Below are 19,018 nucleotides of genomic sequence, written 5' to 3' on the forward strand. Positions count from 1 at the left end.
ACAGAGTGTGAGCAGGGGAGGGGCAGAGAGAGGTGGAGACACAGAATGTGAAGCAGGCTCCAGGCTCTGAGCTGTCAGCACAGAGCACAACGCAGGGCTCAAACCCACCAGCTGTGAGATCACGCATGGCCTGAGCCCCCAGGTGCCCCTAAATGAAGTCTTTGTAAAAAAAATAAATACAGATCTTCCTGGACTCACGATGGGGTTGTATCCCTATCAACCCATCCTTAGTTGAAAACATCATTAAGTCTAAAATGCATGCATACGCCTGACCTCCCACACCTCAGAGCTCAGTCCAGCCTGCCTTCCATATGCAAGAACAGTCGTGTGAACCCACGGCTGGGCAGGACCGTTCATCCTAAATCCTATTGGATCAAGGAGTGCTGACTGCCTCGTGGAATGTACCAAATACTGTCCTGAAGTGGGAGCCAGAGGGACGCCTGGGTGCAGAGTGGCCACCAGCGTATGGGTTGGTGACACTTGTGGTCATGTGGCTAACGGGAGCCCGCGCTGCCCCACATCATAGGAGATGATCGGACCACACATCACTAACCCAGGAAGAGGTCCACACCCGCAATCCCAAAGACGCTTTCCACTGAGTGCATGTTGCCTTCACGCCACGGAAAAGATGAAAAACGGTTAGGTCAAACCATCGGCAGTCTGGAGCCATCCGCATTTGCAGCAGATAAGAAGCAATGGGTGAACAGCTCCAACACGCACAGACCTCTGACAGAAAGGACAAGAAGAAACAACCCAGCCACTTGTCAATGAACAAAAGGATGTGCACAGTCAGTAAATCTCAAGAGCATCGTCAACCGACCGACAAACGTGAAAACAATTCTTAAACTCACTGGTCTTCAGGAAACGCTCATTAACGCCACAGGAGTCGTCACTGTACCCTCATCACACCGGCAATGATTTAGTGGAGTAGCCATACCCAGAGCCGATGGAGACCCAGGCGGAAAGATCACCAAGGGCTCTGCGTGGCTGGGGGCAGGTGCGCCCCGGTCCCTGCAAGAACCTGCGGCTATTGGCTCCACAAGACGAGTGTGACGGTGGAAGCCGCCCTTCCCACCGCCCCACCAGCAATGCGGACCGCTCATCTCTTAACCTTTCATTCGGGAGAGCCTTCTTCGGCATATTTTGGGCACTCACGCAAACCTGTCGAATGACACACATGGCATGTCACAGGCTACGAGCTGCTCGGTGACACCGAGGAAGGTTCCAGAAGAAAGTCATCCCCACTCGCCGCTGATGCCACCACGCTCCCCATCTTGTAAGCAGTCGTGCAGGAGCACTGGATGGTTGCTCAGGGCCTCCCTCTGAATTAAGGAACCTGGGAGTCTAGCCAAAGACGGGCCCCTCAAGGTCCTCCCAGGAACTCTCACCTCCTCGCCACCTCTGCCAGCAGGACACAAGGAGATGAAAGATGTGTCGTCGTCGAGGCACCTGGAGGTCTCAGTTGGTTGAGCGTCCGCCTCTTGGCTTCAGCTCCGGTCATGATCCCAGGGTCGTGTGATCCAGCCCCGTTATCGGGCTCCATGAGCCTGCTTAAGATTCTCGCCTCCTGTCTGCCCTCTTCCCCACTCGAAGTCTCTAAAAATAAAAAGTGAAATTAAAATTTTTTTATAAGATGATGTGTAGCAGGCTCTCTTTCTCTCCACTGGCTGTTCCTCATCCACTTGGAATACGGTGATTTCAATCCCCGGGCTTCTAACCCTGCTTTGTTCTCACAACCTTTGGCTTCTCCTCACCTTCAAATTTCTCAAAGACACAGCACCAGCTTACTGTCTGAGTTCTTTCTGTTCACGCGTCCACCACTCTTCGTGCCCCGGCTTCCTCTCTCTGCAACTCAGGGAGGCTCCCTGGACTACTGCCAGAAAGTCCTTGTGAGCCTCAGCCAATGCTATTCCTGGTTGGTTTCTTTGACCCTCATAGCATCTGATCTAATAGGAAGGGTTCTTTATCACACATCACACCTGGAGCTTGGTGGGTGCCAGACCCGTGTCTGTGGGCCAGATGAACAACTGAACAGAGCAGTAAGTATGTGGATGGGAAGGAGTCGGGAAGTCCCCCAAGAAGGCCCTAGCTGTATTTCCTTGATTTAAGGCAGAACAGAGGGGAATATGTGGCGTCTCTCTTTTTTAAAGTTGACGTTAAAAAAAATATCTTTACAATCCTTCCCATGGCTCCCCCAAAAGGGGGGAATGGGGAGAACTGTGCGCTCAGCTTTACAGAAAGTAAAAGTGTTCCTGTTACATACCACTGCAGATTTCACAACTAGGCTTGGGCACATTTGCTCTGGCTACCATTTACCGGAAGAAAAGCTGCTCCAGGAGAAGCCAGAAAGACCGAGTGGACGGTGAGGTCCCTGCGGCCCGACTGGACCCATGCACGCCTCCCCCTCCAGACACCGTAAGCTGGCCGTGTGATCTAGCCTGCACAAGACGTCCATGCGGCATGTGGCCACCTGTCAGCCATGCAAGAAACATGTGTCCTGGACTCACAAGGTGCCCGGCACTGGGAACCAGACAATGAGCTCTCCCGCCCAGACCCCAATGGGCAGAACCACACGACGGACGAAAGAATGAAGTACAACGTAAGATTGGATGGTGGCAGCAGCCAGAAGAACGAGTCAGCAGGGAAGGGGGTGGGCTGGGCATATGCAGTATTAGACCAGGTGCCCAGAACTGAAGAGGCAAAGGAAGAGGGCAGAGGGGAGGCCCCAGCCCCTCTGGTGACAGGCCTGAGCTCTTGGCTTGCTCCCTCAGGTTCAGAGATGTTGTACCTTGTGTGCCGGTGGCACCTGGGCTTTGGGCCACACTGGTGTAATCACCCCCTCTCCTCCCACGTCACGCTGTCTTGATGACCGGGGCATCTCTGTGCAGCTCTCCAGTGTCCATGGGAACTGTTGCCTCACCTAAAGCTCAGGCAGTGCCTGGGACCTGTCAACTTGCCAGGTGCTTGCCAACTCCTTCCTCCGGGTGACCGACCCTGCCACTCTGTGTTCCACAGAGGGCAGACCGACCACAAGGGATCGTGACACAGACCATTGGACTCTGGTCTCTATTGCTTCCAGAACCTTCTCAGACAAGAGAGCCAGGCCCCCTGGGCCATGCCCATGTAGACACTTTACTCCCCATGGCTCAGTTCTGCATATGGGACTTAGATGCAGTGGGTCCCATTTCTATCTTCCCATACACACAACGCCAAAAAGGGGAGGAAAGAGGCCTCAAGTGTCCCGGTCCTGACCTCCCTGTAACCATGCATACTTTCCTCAATATAGAAATACCCAGTCGTCACAGCCACAGAATGGAAGGTAAGCTTCCAGAGGGGATGAAGGGGACGGAGAGAGCCTGCCCCCCAGTGTGCATGGATGGGAAGTGTGGGTGCAGACAGCCTGCACTCCGGGTCTATGCTCCGCTCTTAGACAAGGTGCCCAGTAGCCTAATAGAAGCAGAAACCAGGGCCGTGTAGCCATCCCGAGTGGTGGAGCGCCTGGCACGCTATCAACAGGTGTCGAACAGAAGGAGGGAGGATGCAGAACAAGGAGCTGGAGGAGTGTCAATCTTCCTGCTGACAACAGCTGACCCAGAAAACCAGGACAGACGCTCGCGGGTCTGCCAATACGTTAGTCATATGCATAACTCAGACATAACTTATCCTTGAGTCGTGAAAGCGGGGGGGCCGCTCCTTCCATGGCCATGCATAATAAGCCCTGCCAGATGTTCACAGGTGAGGGACTTCCAGCATCCACGTTCCTGGAGACAGCAGGTCACTTCCCCAGGTCACTGGTAAGAAAGTCCTCCCACTGCCTGGGCACGCATGCCGCTCCCTCTCGTATATCCTTTGCTGCTGAGAAATTTAAAAGGAACCCCGGGGCTGCAGAGAGCCTCTCTGAGAAACCAACTCCTGGTGTGGGCCCAATCTTTCCAGGTGTCGAGCATTAATGGGGCAGGCTGAGATGTTGTGAACATGATCCTCTGAACCTGAGCATTAATGTCGAGCATTAATGGGGAGCTCTGCTCTGGGGGAAAGGTCACCCGCATCACTTCCTGATTGCCCCTGAGACACATGACAGAGAAGAGCGCTTAGGAAGTTTAGGGCCCTTCCCAGAGGATCCAACCCAACCCAGCTGCGGATGGTCCACTCACACAGAAGCCTATCTGCGCTTTGGGTCAGAGAGTCAACCCAAAGGTGAGGTAGATGACCAGCCTGGCCCCAGAGGTGGGCTTCCTTGAGCCCTCCAGGACCGACACATGCCTTGGGGGCACCCTTCCCTGCCAGTCTGATGCCAGAGCCTGGGAGCCTTGAGACGGAACCGCCCCCTCTCCCCGACATGAGGAATGCGATGTTCGTGAGCATGAGACCTGAGGGCCAGGATGCTGGGTTCAGGTCCTGGCTCCACTGCCTTGCCAAGCCTCAATTTCCCCTCTTTAAACTGGCAATAGTAACATCTGCTCCAGAATATAACTAAATCTGAGAAGAAGGAAGAATGTGAACCCACCACTGTCCTACTGGTATCGACTAAGCGGACACACGCAGCAGAGGCTCTTCAGCTCTTCCGATAAAGAGGAAAGCCTCAGTTCCATGGTGCTCTAGCCTTGACACCTCACATACACTCATGTATCTTTTCAATAAAGAAAATAGATCTGGGGCTCTGACCCTTTGTTAATTGATGATATCTAGCCAAAACTTATTCGCTTTTTATTGTATTCATCCCATTATCCCCCATTAATATAAATGATACTAGTTTTCCATGCGTGGTACTGATTCCCTTTAAAATAAATTCACTTCAGTTTAATACGTTACCTTAAGGAAACTTAAGTGTGTATTACCACATGAAAGAAGCCAATCTGACTCCAATCTATGATGTTCTGGGAAAGGCGACACTACAGAGACAGTAAACAGATCGGTGGTTTCCAGGGATTTGCGAGGCGGATGACAAGGGGGGAGCACGGAGGACTTTCAGGACCGAGAAACCACAGTGTGTGGTGCTATGTTGGCGGGCCGTGCCACCGCACATCAGTCCAGACCCACAGAATGCACACAGCACCAAGAGTGAACCCTCAGGTGAACGATGGACTTTGGGTGATAATGACTCGTCCACGTGGTTCATGGACTGTAACAAATCCCGTGGGCACGGTGACGACGAGGGAGGCCACGTCAGTGCGGGGAGGGCGGCATATGGAAACGTTTTTGGACCTTCCTCTTGCTCTCGATTTTGCTGTGGACCTAAAACGGCTCTAAAAAATAAAGTCTATTTTTTAAAAAGGCAACTAAGAGGAGACAATGAATAAATAATAAAAAAGGAAATATTTCAAAGTGGAAAACGGTGAAGATGGGCCGTGGTGGCAGGAGACGTGGCCAAACCAAACCACGGAGTAAGGAAGTAAATGACTGAGGTTGGTAAAACACTGCCATCGGCACCTGGCATGTGGGACCCAGTGCTGCCCATACACGCGTGAAGGGTGGGAGGGCAGGAGAGAAGGACCTTGAACCACCACCAGGGCACCGCACCGGGTGGAGGCAACCTCCTGCAGGGCCTCCCGACACTGTACACATGCACAAAGCCCCCTGGCGGACCCCTAGAAGGTTCTGGGTGCAGCATGGCTGGAGGCTGGGTGGGGATGGCAGCACAGTCACCCCTGGCTGCTGGGCCATGTCCATTTTCCTAAGGGCAGCAGGTCAAGGAGGTGCTGGTTTTTACTCGGCAACCATCCAACCTCCAGGAACCTGTCTGGGGTGTTAAGAGACAGTGCGGTGGTGGCCTCAGAAGCAACACCAGGGACTTTCTCCTGCTGGATGACAGCTAAGGGAGGGGCTTCCTATGGGCACAATGTCCAGAGGTGGCTTCTCAGCCTGAGCTCTGGAGCCTTCCAGGCCACGGTGGTTGGCACTGGCCAGGCAGGCAGCCGTATGGTGCTCGGGGAGATGTCCCCCAGTGTAAGCATCTAGGATCCCAGCCTTGACACTCCTCCCGCCTCAACCAGCAGAGGGGCTCAGTCTGGTCCTTGAATCCTCAGGGGCGTAGCCTCACCCCCAGCCTTGGGCATGATGGGCAGATGCAAAGACACACTCTTGCACGATGCATCTGTTCAGGGCAAGGAGCGCTGGGTGGCTGACGACACCTGACCTATCCTTCCTCTGCCCCTCCGGAGCTCCCTGCGTACGTTCTCTTAGCCTTCCCAGATCTGTCCTCCAGGCAAACCCATGCCCATAAAACCCCCAGGGGCCTTGTCCTCAACCACACGCTTGTCCAGGTAAAATGGCACTATCTGTGTTCTCCTGCCAGCCCTGTGGGTGGAGTGGAGGAGAACATGGGAGCCACTGGACCTCCCCTCGCAATCCCTGTCCTGCCCTCTGCACTTCCCTAAGAAACTGTAAGGCCCCTCTCACCAATTCAAGGGTGAAACTGTTCTCACACTGAAAAGACACGGATAGACACGGTTTCCATAGGAGAGAGAGAGGGAGAGAGAAATGAGCCTGGATTGCAAAGGGCCAACCGGAATTTAATTTTTTTTAACGCTATTAGGATAACCTTAGCTCTCCCCGTCTCCACTTCACTCTGATTAACTTTTCTGGGACAAATACATGGAAAGGGCCCACCCCAGGCCCCGCGTAGCCGATCCATTTTCCTGCGGCCACTGAGGCACTGGCTTCAAAGGCCAGGTGCATAATTGTGTCTCCTGAGCCAGGGCCTCTGCTGCTGCTGCAGATGCATTTGTCAAGAGACTCGATGTTACTTATTTCAACTGCCATTTGTCTCTCGCTGCAATTTTCATTGGGAACGAGCGCCTGACTGTCCACTTTGGTGGGGAACTCAATATACAGTCAATTACTGGAAAGAAAGAAAACGAGGAGCTTCATGCCTCTCTAGGCCATTTCTTCAAGAAGGCACTTCCAGGCTCCTGGTGCCACATGGAGTGCTGGCAGACCCCAACACTGCCTCCAACCAGGGGGCAGCCCACAGGGGCTGCCAGAACCAGCATACCCTGTGCTCCTGGGAGACCCACACAAGACGGGACAAGCGGCAAGAACCTGAATGGATCCTCCTCAGACTCCCATCCTTAAAACCCTGTAACAATTTTATTATTCTATTCTAGTCTAGTCTCGTCTACTCTCGTCTACTTGAGTCTATTCTATTCTATTCTATTCTATTCTATTCTATTCTATTCTATTCTATTCTATTCCATTCCATTCTATTCTATTCTATATTATTTTTCTATTCTATTCTATTCTATTCTATTCTATTCTATTCTATTCTATTCTATTCTATTCTAGTCTAGTCTAGTCTCGTCTCGTCTACTCTAGTCTGAGTCTATTCTATTCTATTCTATTCTATTCTATTCTATTCTATTCTATTCTATTCTATTCTATTCTATTCTTTTCTATTCTATTCCAGGGTAGTCTAGTCTAGTCTAGTCTAGTCTGTTCTAATCTAGTCAAGTCTATTCTAGCCTAGTCTAGTTTATTTTACTCCTATTCTATTCTGTTCTATTCTGTTCCATTCCATTCTGTTCTGTTCCATTCCATTCCATTCCATTCTATTTTATCAGTCTATTTGTTCCTTCTCTTCACACTCAGGGAACACATGGGCAGAGAAACACAGCTATTGGTTTTCAACATAATTGGACCTGGTTATGGTATGTGCGTAATACCCTCCTCCCCAGCTCTGGGAGGTGTATCTCGAGCTGACCACTGTCTGGTGTAGCCACTGGGAGCTATGCAAATACATTTTCTCACCAGAGAAGCAGCATACTTGTGAAGGGCTTAATAACAGATACAAAAGGCTGGGCAATCTAGGAAGGAGGCATTCACGGATTGGCTCAGCCTTCCTTCCACTTCTTCTGGATAATGTGACGGGTTTAAATAGTGCTGGCAAGTCCACGTTGCTCGAGTTGTCATTTTAAGGCAGCTTCTTCAGGTAGCAAGCAATTATCCCATCAAAAGGGACCTAATTGTTCTCCATATTTGTCACATAAAAAGGGAACTGTGCAGTTACCAGGACTGAAAGACGGTCCCTGTATTTTTTTGTTGCTCTGACTGGATATCCCTGATGCTTTAATGCCTCCCCACATAAATCCCTGATGCCCTGTGTAAACATACAACGGAGATGTGGTGTGCGTGGGGGCAGCTTCACAGGGCGGCCTTCCAGATATCCTTGTGCAAGATGGCTCTGCGACAGGGTCCTCCAGGAGCCGTGGTGCTGGGAGACTCTTGGTTCGCTTCATGGTCTCGCGGGGCTCTCCACCCCCAGTGGCTGACCCAGTGTCTGGCATACAACAGGTGCTCAATGAATGTGTGTGAATGAATGAAGCAGTCAACAATCCATCACCTGGACCCCTGGTTTCATTCCAGAGGAGGGCCTTAAATGCCACGCGCAAGTCTGACTGGACGACACCCAGAGAAACCAGACTCGGTCTGCAGAGCATCATGCGATGCCAGTGAGCTCTCTTGGCTGATGTCGGTCAGTTCAGACCCTCTTAGGGAATTTAGACAGGTATTCCAGACTGTACACTCTGTGAGAGCAGGGACGTCCCTCGCCTGGCGCACTCTCCCGGGAAAGCACTAGGGTTGTGACACACAACCTAGTTGTGGCACACAACCTAGGGTTGATCACACAGGGTCATACCTGGGCTTTGGTTATTCCAGCCACTCTGTATTATCATCTATGCCTCCTTCTCCTCCTCCCCCTCCCCCTCCCCCACCCCTCTGCCTCCTCCTCCTTCTCCTTCCCCTCTTCCTCCCCCTTCCTCCACTCCCCTCCTCCTTCCCCTCTTCCTCCTCCTCCCTCTCTCCTCCTCCTTCTTCCTTTTATTAAAATTTTTTAACATTTATTCAATTTTGAGAAACAGGCAGAGCATGTGCAGGGGAGGGGCAGAGAGAGGGGGAGACACAGAATCCAAAGCAGCTTCCAGGCTCCAAGCAATCATCACAGAGCCCGACGTGGGGCCTGAACTCATGAAGTGTGAGATCATGACCTGAGCCGAACTTGGTTGCTTAAGTGACGGAGCCACCTAGGCACCTCCTTCCCCTTCCTCTTCCCCTTTCCCTCCTCCTTCTCCTTTCCCTTCTCCTCCCCCTCCTCCATTTTTGAGACAGTGAGAGCAAGCAAGAAAGGGAGAGAGAGAGGGAGAGAGAGAATCGCAAGCAGCCTCCTTGTCAATGAAGAGCCTGACACAGGGCTCGATCCATGAACTGTGAGATCACGACCTAAGATGATTTCAAGAGTCAAGACGGTCAACTGACTGAGACACACGGGTGCCCCACTCACTATCTTTGAGGCGTAAGTTACTTCCCTAAACCAGAATGGAATCGTAGACATTTCATCCATCTGGTATTCTCTCCCTCCTGGCAATCTTCCTTCACATCCACCAAGGTCCTAGCCTAGGAGGCCTTCCCCAGTGATGATGACGTGATACAGGGATGTGCCTGCTCTGGCATCAGAGGGACGGGGCCAGAACACTAAGAACCTGCTTTGTCCGTGGGGCTTGCTCCGTTTGTGAGGGTGCCTGCTCGCATTCACCACCCCCGGCTCTCAGTGTCTCCAGCTGCAGGAGCCCCTGGCACCACACGGCGGAACGGCCCCTCACTCACACAGTCACATGACCGGCCGAGGGAGAAAAGAGCCCTCAGAGGATTGGAAGCAGGGTGACATCGCCCTACTGGGCGTTAGCAAGTTCCCACTGGCCTTCATGTAGACACCGAAATGGGGTAAGGATGGGCAGGATGGAAGTTCAGCAGCCACGGCAGTTCCTCAGGCGCCCACGTGGTGTTGGCTACAAGCTACCTATCTATGTCAGCTGGCTTCTGGATGTATTTGGAAGGTGTTGCTGAAAGGCACGGTGATGGATTATGTGTGAGGTGTAGGAAAAGAGGAGCCGGGATGACACGGTGATCCGGCTGGAGCACCTGGACGGACACTGTTGAAATCCACAAGGTTGGGAAAGACTTCGCAGAGAAAGCTTCGTAGGCGGGAGCTGAGCTCCCCATGCATCAAGTGTGAGATGGGCTCCTGACGTCCAAGTAGAGACACGCCGGTGGCACTCAACTCTCGAGCGAGGGAGTGAGTGCAGAGACAGGAGTTCCTCAGGCGTAGCACAAGACCCTCCCCACCCAATGCTCAGGGACGGGGATGCCTGACCATCTGAAAGGCCCTGTGGCTCCTTCCCTGAACTCAGCTGCTCTCACAAAGGCACCGCAAAGTCACCCAAAGGAGAGGAAACAAGCATCATGAAAATGCATCCTTTCCTCTGCTACCACATCTCTAAATTAAATTTCAAGGACTCGCCAAGAAAATGTGCTCCTTTATATGTTTCCATAAATCGCTCATTTCGATGCTGTATGCCTCTTTTTATTATTATAGAAGGAGCTAAAAAAAAAAGTTAAATAATCTACATGAGCAATATTTTACCTTTTAAAAGATATTGCCTTCTAACTAGACGGAGTGCAATGAGCTTTGCAAGCAAAGCATCCCCACGCTTGGTGTGTGAGCATCCAGGTGGCCGCTGTATGAGACCCTGCGTCTTCGTGTCGAGGGGCCAGCTGACAGCTCTCTGGGACCCTAAGGAGACCTGACCAGCAGGTAACTGCTGCTTATGCCTCAGTTTCTGTCTACACTTCTTTTTCTCTCTTGGAGGTGAGTTCCCATGTTTTCAGGATTATTTTGTGTACGCTGACCGAACAGAAAGTCACGTTTAGAGTTACCGTCTTTGGAACAGAGAGAGAAATACAGACGCGTGTGCGTATGTGTGACAAAAGTAAGCCCTCTTTTACACGCTTCCTCCACTGAAGAGTAACAAGAAAACTGGAGTGCTTCCTCCTGAGGATGTGTCAGGCGCTGTGGAGACTCTGACATGTCATCCCACAGGTATCACTGTTCTGGGATCTCTGGTCTGGGGATGACATCCTGGATGTTGGAGAGACCTGGGTCCCTGTGAGCTCCCGCCATCACAGTGCCTCCCAGAAGACTCCCTCTCAAACGGGACCAAAAACATCCTATGAAGTGGACCATTTTTTTTTTTTAATTTGGAAAGAGAGAGCATGAGCAGAAGAGGGGTGGAGGGGGAAGGAAGAGAGAAGGAGAGACAGGGAGAGAGAGGAGGGAGAGAAAGAGAGAGGAAGAGGGAGAGAGAGGGAGGGAGAAGGAGGGGAGAGGGACAGAGAGAGAGAGAGAGAGAGAGAGAGAGAGAGAGAGAGGGAGAATCCCAAGCAGGATCCACAGTAAGGGCAGAGCCTGACGCAGGCCTCGATTTCACAGTCCTGGGATCATGACCTGAGCCAAAGTCAAGAAGAGTCAGATGCTAAACCGACTGAGCCACACAGGCTCAGTCTTGTGAAGTGGACAGTCATTACCACCGATGATGCCTTAAACATCTCAACACAAAACGCTTAGACATATGCTCACTTACTATCTGGTCACCACTGGGAAAACACCCCCCCTCTGCCCTCTGGTTTCTGGCTCACAGCTACCATGCCCGCAGCGCACATCCCACCCACCAAACGTGCTGTGAGGACACAGGCAATTTGAAGCGCCTGCAGGTATCACCATCAGTCAGAATTGTGACTCCTTCCTTCAATCCTTTATTGCAGATTCATGGAAACTGAATTTGAAAGAAAAATGTTACTACCTTGCCCATTTTAAGTCTTTCCAAAAATTCGACTGTTTTTATAGAAACAAACGCCTTCTTCCTGTTCGCACTGAAATGCCATTGTTTTATGTAATATTTAGTCACGTGATGTAATTACACGAACTGGTGCAATTGGCATAAACAGATGTGGGAACAGACTTAATTGGCTCTTAGCGCACACACAGGCCAGAGCCGGAGACGCACCTGAGGACCGCAGGGGGAGGTGGCTTGCAGCCTGCAGGTGTTCAACGGTCACCGCCTGGACAGAATCAGTTCATCCCACAAATCGGTAAATGGGGGCAGACACAGACAGATGGCTTTTCTCTGGCCAGTGCTCCCTCCAAGGCTGCAGCGTCCACCTAGCACCTCACCTGGCATAAAGTGGGCCCGTGATCCCCAGAAGGCAAGAGAACATGGAAGGGCATGAGTGCCTGCGGGCCACCCATGGGATCGGAGAGGTCAGGCGGGGGTGAGGGGGCCGCTGTGCAGGGCTCGGGACAGAGACCTGTCCGAGAGCCCCAGCCTCAAGCAAGGAGCTCTGAGCCCCTCAGTCCTGGTGCTCTGGTGGGTGAACGTCCCAGGTCAGGTGCATGGGTTCCTCCCCTGGGAAGAGAGGAAGATTCTCCTGCTTCCTCCAGTCTGGCATCTGAGCAGCTCCACTGAGGCCGCAGATGATAGAGGAGGCCAGTGGTGCATTCGTCCCCAGGTACAATCCTCCTGGGCTCTGCCCACCTCTCTGCTGACAGCAGGTGGTGGTTAGCTCTGAGACTCGGTGCTGCAGGAGCACACTGGCCAGGGGCAGGACAGCCGAGCCTCTCCAGAGGGAAAGCATACTCTACCCGGGAAAACTTCTGCTCCCGAGAAACCCACAATGCAGATGCCAAAAGAAAAGTTCAACCCAGGCTGAGGGGACTGAGGCAGGGAGCCCCGTGTTCGCTTGGCAGGCCCGGCGGCAGTGCCCCTGGCCCCTTCTCGCCTGCCCCGTCATGAAGACTCTCCTTTCCATCTGTTCTGTTTTAAACAAAGGGCCAGAGGGCTTCCCAAACCCTCTCCCAGGAAACAATAGTTACCATACAGGAACAGATAATATTCCTCGAGCGCTCAGTGGTGCCAGGCATTGTGCTGAGAGCTTTGACTGAAGGCTCTCTGCAGAGGGTGAACGGTGCCCCCTCGCCCCCAATTACTTTTGCAACCTGGAAGCTGTGAATGTCACCTCCTCTGGAAAAGGGTCTTTGCAGATGGAGTTATGTGAAGGGTCTCGAGATGAGCTCATGCCAGATGTGACACAGTGGTGTCCTTATAAAAGACCAAAGAGGAGACGACGTACAGCGGAGGTGATGTGAAGAGGAGGCAGAGGTCAGAGTGACGCCACAATCCGAGGATGGCCGAGGCAAACAGAATCACTCTGCAAAGCACCTTGTGCAGGAAGGGCTGGCTCACAGCTATGGTCTTACCATCACTTGTCTCCCATCAGGGACCTCAGCTGCTTCTGAGACCCAGGCCTGGTCCTTGCTCATTAGGGATCAAAGTCGCAGCAGGAATAGTGGGATAATGCCCAGCACTGGGGTTGGGGACTGGTGGTGAGCCAAACGCCCACCAACCACCAAACCTCTGAGTGCTTTCTTTTTGCTTATTAGTTCGGACTTTTCTTTCCATAACGACTGAATCAAGCTCAGTCAACAGTTATGCTTTTTCAGGATATTTATCTTAAAACACCCTGAGAGAAAAGGCACGGGGTCTGCACCACACGCTTAGGTCTTTGCACAGATGGCGGGGGGCTCCAGTCTGAGCTGCTGTCATGCTGCCTCCATTGCTTTCTCAGTAAATTTGCTTCCATGGGAGTAGGTGTGAGCGCCAGGAGTCCCACTCTGAGTGAAATGTCCCTAAGTGTGCTCTTTGCTCTCAGCTCGTGTTCACAGCCACCTGTTGTTCTCACGTGAGTATTCAAGGTCACGCACCCACACTTCTGCATTTTTGGTGGATGTGTGCAAACAGCTGAGAGCCTCCTGATGGCTGCAGGAATGAACGGCAGGTCTGTTGATTGCAAAGATACATCTTTTTGCGAAACCAGGTCTGTGGTTCTTTTAAGGTCGTTACTGAATGGAGATGTGTTTGCCGTTCACTAGGGTGTCAGACGCGGAACGTGCGACAACAATCAGTTAACATGTTTATCTCACTTGAGAGTACACAAAAGAATTAAGAACGGCCATTTTTTCAGGAGGAACAAATGGCATTAGTGCTCCTAAATACAATCATAAGGGTGGCCCCTGGGTGGCTCAATAGGCTAAGCGTCTGACTCTTGATTTCAGCTCAGGTCGTGGTCTCTTGGTTGTGACACTGAGTCCGTGTGGGCGTTACGCTGAGCGTGAATCCTGCCTGGGATTCCCTCTCTCTCTCTCTGCCCCTCCCCTGCTCACATGCCTGTGTGCTCTCTCTCCCTCTCTCAAATACATACATACATACATACATACATACATACATACATACATACAAACATACATACATACATACATACATACATACATACATACACACAGTAAAATAAAATAATTAAGTAAAATGAAGTAAAAAAATAAAATAAAAACTACAGTAATAACAGTTACAACGTCTGGGGTACACTGAGTCCTCGGTTGGTGCTGGACGCTGTGCACACAGCCCCTCAGCTCCTCTTGTGAAACCACAGTCCAAGGAGCCACTGTATCTGCCTGAGTCGCCTGCTCACAGACATGGCGTGGGTCCACGGGCCCAGCTTGGGCTGACCCATGGTCAACTCTCCCATGCCTGCTGCACAATCTGGCTGTTTTCAGACATGGTCAACTGTGATTGAACGGAACACCCTACATAAATACTTAGTCATGGGACTTTAAGTTCAATTTTTGTTGGTGATTTTCCCCTGCTCGATGCATTTTTCAGTATTTTGCCCTTAGACAAGTGGACGCCTTGTTGTTGAACAATTAAATGTGCTTACGAATTTATGACTCCTCGCAGGAACATGTGTTGAGAGCCGTGTGTGTGCGTGCTATTTCTAGAGGTTGAGTGCAGCATGCCAAACCCGCGTGCTTCTCTCCTACGAGATTCTTGTGACCAAAGTCCAGAAACTCAGATGCAGGACAGTGCAGCCAGAGAGGAATCCCGTCGGGCCAGCGTGCTGGCCCCAGGGCTCTCCTCTGTGCCTGAGCCGGCCCGGCCCTCCCGCAGCTCAGGAAACTGCCCGCTGGGGTAACAGGAGAAACATGCTCATGGGCTCACTGAGCTCCCCCTGCGCACCCCTTCCTGGGAGGGCTCTGGGGGCATAAACAGCTCCTGAGACATGACCCCTTCCGCAGAGGGCACACACAGCAGCTGAGGGGTAAGACGCAGACAAAGGGTAGGGCTGAGCCATGCGGGGCTAGGAGATCAATGACACAAAGACCTGTTAGCCTCCAATTGTTTGCTGCGTGATGAGCCCCGCACTCCATGTCACCTCCCTTTATCTCACTTTGACCTCAGAACAACCCCATTAGGAGGTGATTAGTTGTGCCCCTTTCACAGCTGAGGACACGAGGCTTAGAGAGCTAAGCAACCTGCTCCAGATCTGCTATCCAGCTTCCCCACCGCATAGCCGAATTCAGACCCGGGCCTGAGCAAAGGGGCCACATACGGCCCACAACACGCCATGCAGCCAAGGGGTCACACGGCCACGCGGGGCAGTGCAGAGAGATGCGGTCCCTCTGGGTCTGGCAGAGCATCTCAGCGAACACCGAAGATGGGATGAGTGACCCCGAACGACAATACCGCACACCAGTCCTCTCCCTACTCACGGGCCATCTAGCCCTTGCCTTGCGGATGCCCTCAAAATCCTTCATCATTTCTCTGTAAACCGGCCACCCCAGATAACGCCATAATCCTCCCTAGGCCGGGTGCCCAGCTCCCCCCTGGATCTCTCTGACTCTAGTTCTCCAAGAGCAAACCTTCCCCAAGCCTGCTTTTCAACGACGTGGCTTATGCAGAACTTTCTGGGTCCTTCTAGGCCTCTGCACCCACCATCCTGGTTCCCACACCCAGGCTGGGGCCCAAGAAGGCAGAGGTCACCCCCAGAAGCCTGAGCAGGGGCCTGTCAGGTCCACAAACAGATTTCTCGTGAGGGATCCAGCAGAAAATGGGTGTCAAACTCAGCACCCGCCTTCCCTTTCTGCCTGTCCCGTCCTGACCACAGAGCTGGGAGCAGCGGATGAGGGGCCTGAAGGGTGGTGGTGGCCAGAGGTGCAATCACTGCAGCCCAGGGCCAGCCCTGGACGCTTCCCAGAGGAGGGAGCCTGGAGTTCACGTGCACAGGGTGGGCAGCATTTAGGTACGAATAATAAATAAACGCAGCAAGGCAGTGAGCCAAGGAACTGGCTGGCACACTGCACTCCGCCTTTAACTAGCCAGGGTCCGGCCAATGAGATTTTCATCACTGACCCGAGCCTGGAGAGAACTTACTGGTGAGACTGCATTGGCTTTTCCATCAGGGGCTGCTGTTGTTATCAGAAGTACCTATTACCCATCGTGAAACAGCAAGCTCAAATTGGATGGGAAAATGAGTTTCTACTTCATAAATGCATAATGTGAGCAGCTTCTTTTCTTTTTTTTCAAATTGACTTATCTCAGCAAATTTTGTCTCCTTTCATGTTAAAAACCTATGAGCTGATTCTAATTTAATGTTTGCAAGTTCTTATTAGACTTATTGACAGAATTCATAAGCAGAAGGTGAAACACCTGTTTAATCCTGCGTGGGGTGTGGAACCAGGGGCCACATCTATCACCACACGAGCCTTTCGCCCCCACGCGCACGCGGTTTACCGTAACCGCAGGCGGCGGATGACTGCGGGTAACGCACGGACAGGAGGCTGCCTGCCGATTCCAGGTGCTAAGAAATGTTACTGCCTCCACCAAAATGTCTAATTTCTAGGGACCCGGAGGCCAGGGCTGTGGCAGAGAAGCCGGCCCCTGGAGGACGTCGCAGGTGACCGCAAGCCACCGGGACAGGGGCACCAGGTGCTGCCAGCAACGAGGTGAGGACGAGACCAGCAGGGGAACCCAGGCCCCAAGCTGCTGAAACATATTAAGATTCAAGGACTGGATAAAAGGTAGAATTGTCATATCTGGGCCAGAAGCAGGGGCCAGGCTGGGGGCCACAGATGCCGGAAGTCAGAGATAGCCCAGGGGAGACAGAGGTGGTGAGAGGTGGGGACACGGAGGGCTTGAGGAAGACCGAGGGCAGCCAAGCAGCCAGCGCCCAGGAAGGTGGGCGAGCTGCTGCCACAGCCTACCACACAGTGGCAGCCATGCATGCTTCCTTTTCCTCTCTCCCTCCATCCCTCCTCTTCCCTCCTCTTCCTTCCCTCCTTTCGCCTCCTCCCTCCCCTCCTTCTTCTTCCTCTGTCAGTCCTCCTACCCCTCCCTCCTTCTCAAGGAGGCCCCTCATGGGGCCCCCATGCCTCACCCCACACCCCCACCCTGTGACTTCCCCCATTCCCTCAGCACCTGAAAGTGCCTGTCTGTTCCCTGACCTGCCTCTGTCTCCCCACCGCCACATGCGGACCCTGGAGAGCAGGACCCGTGTTTTGACCAGCCCTGCTTCCCCAACGCTGAGCTCAGAAGCACAGATGCTCAGAAAAAGAGGGTAAGAAAGATAAGGGGTGTGTCCTACCCCTGCCCCACACCAGAACAGAACAAGACACCTACACATCAAGTTCATGTCTATTGTGAAAATCCAGGCTTTTTCCACCTGGTATCCTGCTTGGAATTCTTTCTCACAGGAAGGTGCCCAGGACCCTGAGTTGGGCACAGCTGACCTGACACTGTCCCAGGCAGCTTACTAGGGTGGCTGGAGCTCAAAATGCCTGTGGTTCTGGGGCGCTTGGGTGGCTCAATCGGTTAAGCACCGGACTTTGGCTCAGGTCATGATCTCACAGTTTGTGGGTTCGAGCCCCGCGTCGGGCTCTGTGCTGACAGCTCAGAGCCTGGAGCCTGCCTTTGTTTCTGTGTCTCCCTCTCTCTCTGCCTCTCCTCTCTCTCTCTCTCTCTCTCTCTCTCTCTCTCTGCCTCTCCTCTCTCTCTCTCTCTCTCTCTCTCTCTGTCTCTCTCTCTCTCCCTCTCTCCCTCTCCCTCTCTCTCTCTCTCTCCTTCTCTCTTTCTCAAAAATAAATAAACATTAAAAAAAAATTTTTTTTAATGCCTGTGGTTCTGACACAGTGAAGCTGGTAGTCTGACTGGGTCCCCAGTTAGGTCAAACAGACGTTAAATGCAATGCGCCCACAATAATATATTCTGGGTAAAATGCACACCCCATTTAACGTCCTCACACGTGCCTCCTCATGTCCTCTCATCACCTGAACAAACCAGGAAACGTGCCTTTGCTGTCCTCCCCACGAAGGGTGAAATATGGCCCCATGGCGCCTGTGCTTCCTGTGGCTGATTTTTTGTTCCTGCCCTGTCACCTTGACTCTTCTGTCCCTTGTGATTTAGAAGCATGTGCTTGGCTCAGCATAAACGAATTTTCAAGGCAGACAGAGTCTTCTGTGCTGTGAGGGCCAGGTGGGGTTTTTATTGACTTGTGCCACCGTTGAGCATATTTAGGCACAGGCAAGAAAAAATAGCCACCGAGGAGGCCAGGCTGGCGTTGTGGGGGCTGGGGCTGGCCCACCCCAGAGAGAGGGCCTCGTGGATGCCCTGAGCTGAGGCCGGGCAAGTCTGCACACCCCCATATGCCCTCAGTTGCAGGGGGACAGCGAGCGAAGGCAGGAAAGCCCAACGGCCGCTCTGTTAGGGCCGCTCCCAGACACTGCGCTGAAGCTGAACCAAGAGCCCCCAGCTGTTCCCTCCTTGGTGACCATCACCCAGGCATCCGGGTGGACGGGGTGGGGGGGGGAGGGGAGTCCAGCGATGGGCAGCTCCTGAACCTCCAGCCACTCAGGCTGCAGAATCCCTCCTGGTGTGGTCGTCCGTGGAACAGCCATCACGGGAGAAGCCACACAAAGCATCTGCATGTCCTTGCTCGACAGCCCATGCTGCTCTCCGGGTGGTCCTGCCGCTGGAGCTGTGACCACTCAGCCCCCTAGGTCTCTTCCCAGCACCCTTGAAGCCCCACTGACTCCCTTGCCTCCAATCCAGATTTGTGTGCATTAATTTCAAATACAGGGAAACATACAGAATAATAATATGAACGTCCCAAAATCATCATCGGTAATTAACAAATGTTCTCAGTTTGTCATTTTGGCTTTCTCATCCTGACCCTGGAAGCAGGTTGGTTAAGAAACTGGTGTGTATCTGTCCAGTTCCAAACTATAATGCTTTGCATATTCATAGAAATGAGTAAGTATACATATTTATACATAAACCATATACATTTACCTATGCACTTC

Source organism: Panthera onca (assembly GCF_046562875.1).
Source record: "Panthera onca isolate mPanOnc1 chromosome Y unlocalized genomic scaffold, mPanOnc1 haplotype 2 h2.ChrY_unloc_8, whole genome shotgun sequence".
In the NCBI taxonomy this organism is placed as follows: Eukaryota; Metazoa; Chordata; class Mammalia; order Carnivora; family Felidae; genus Panthera; species Panthera onca.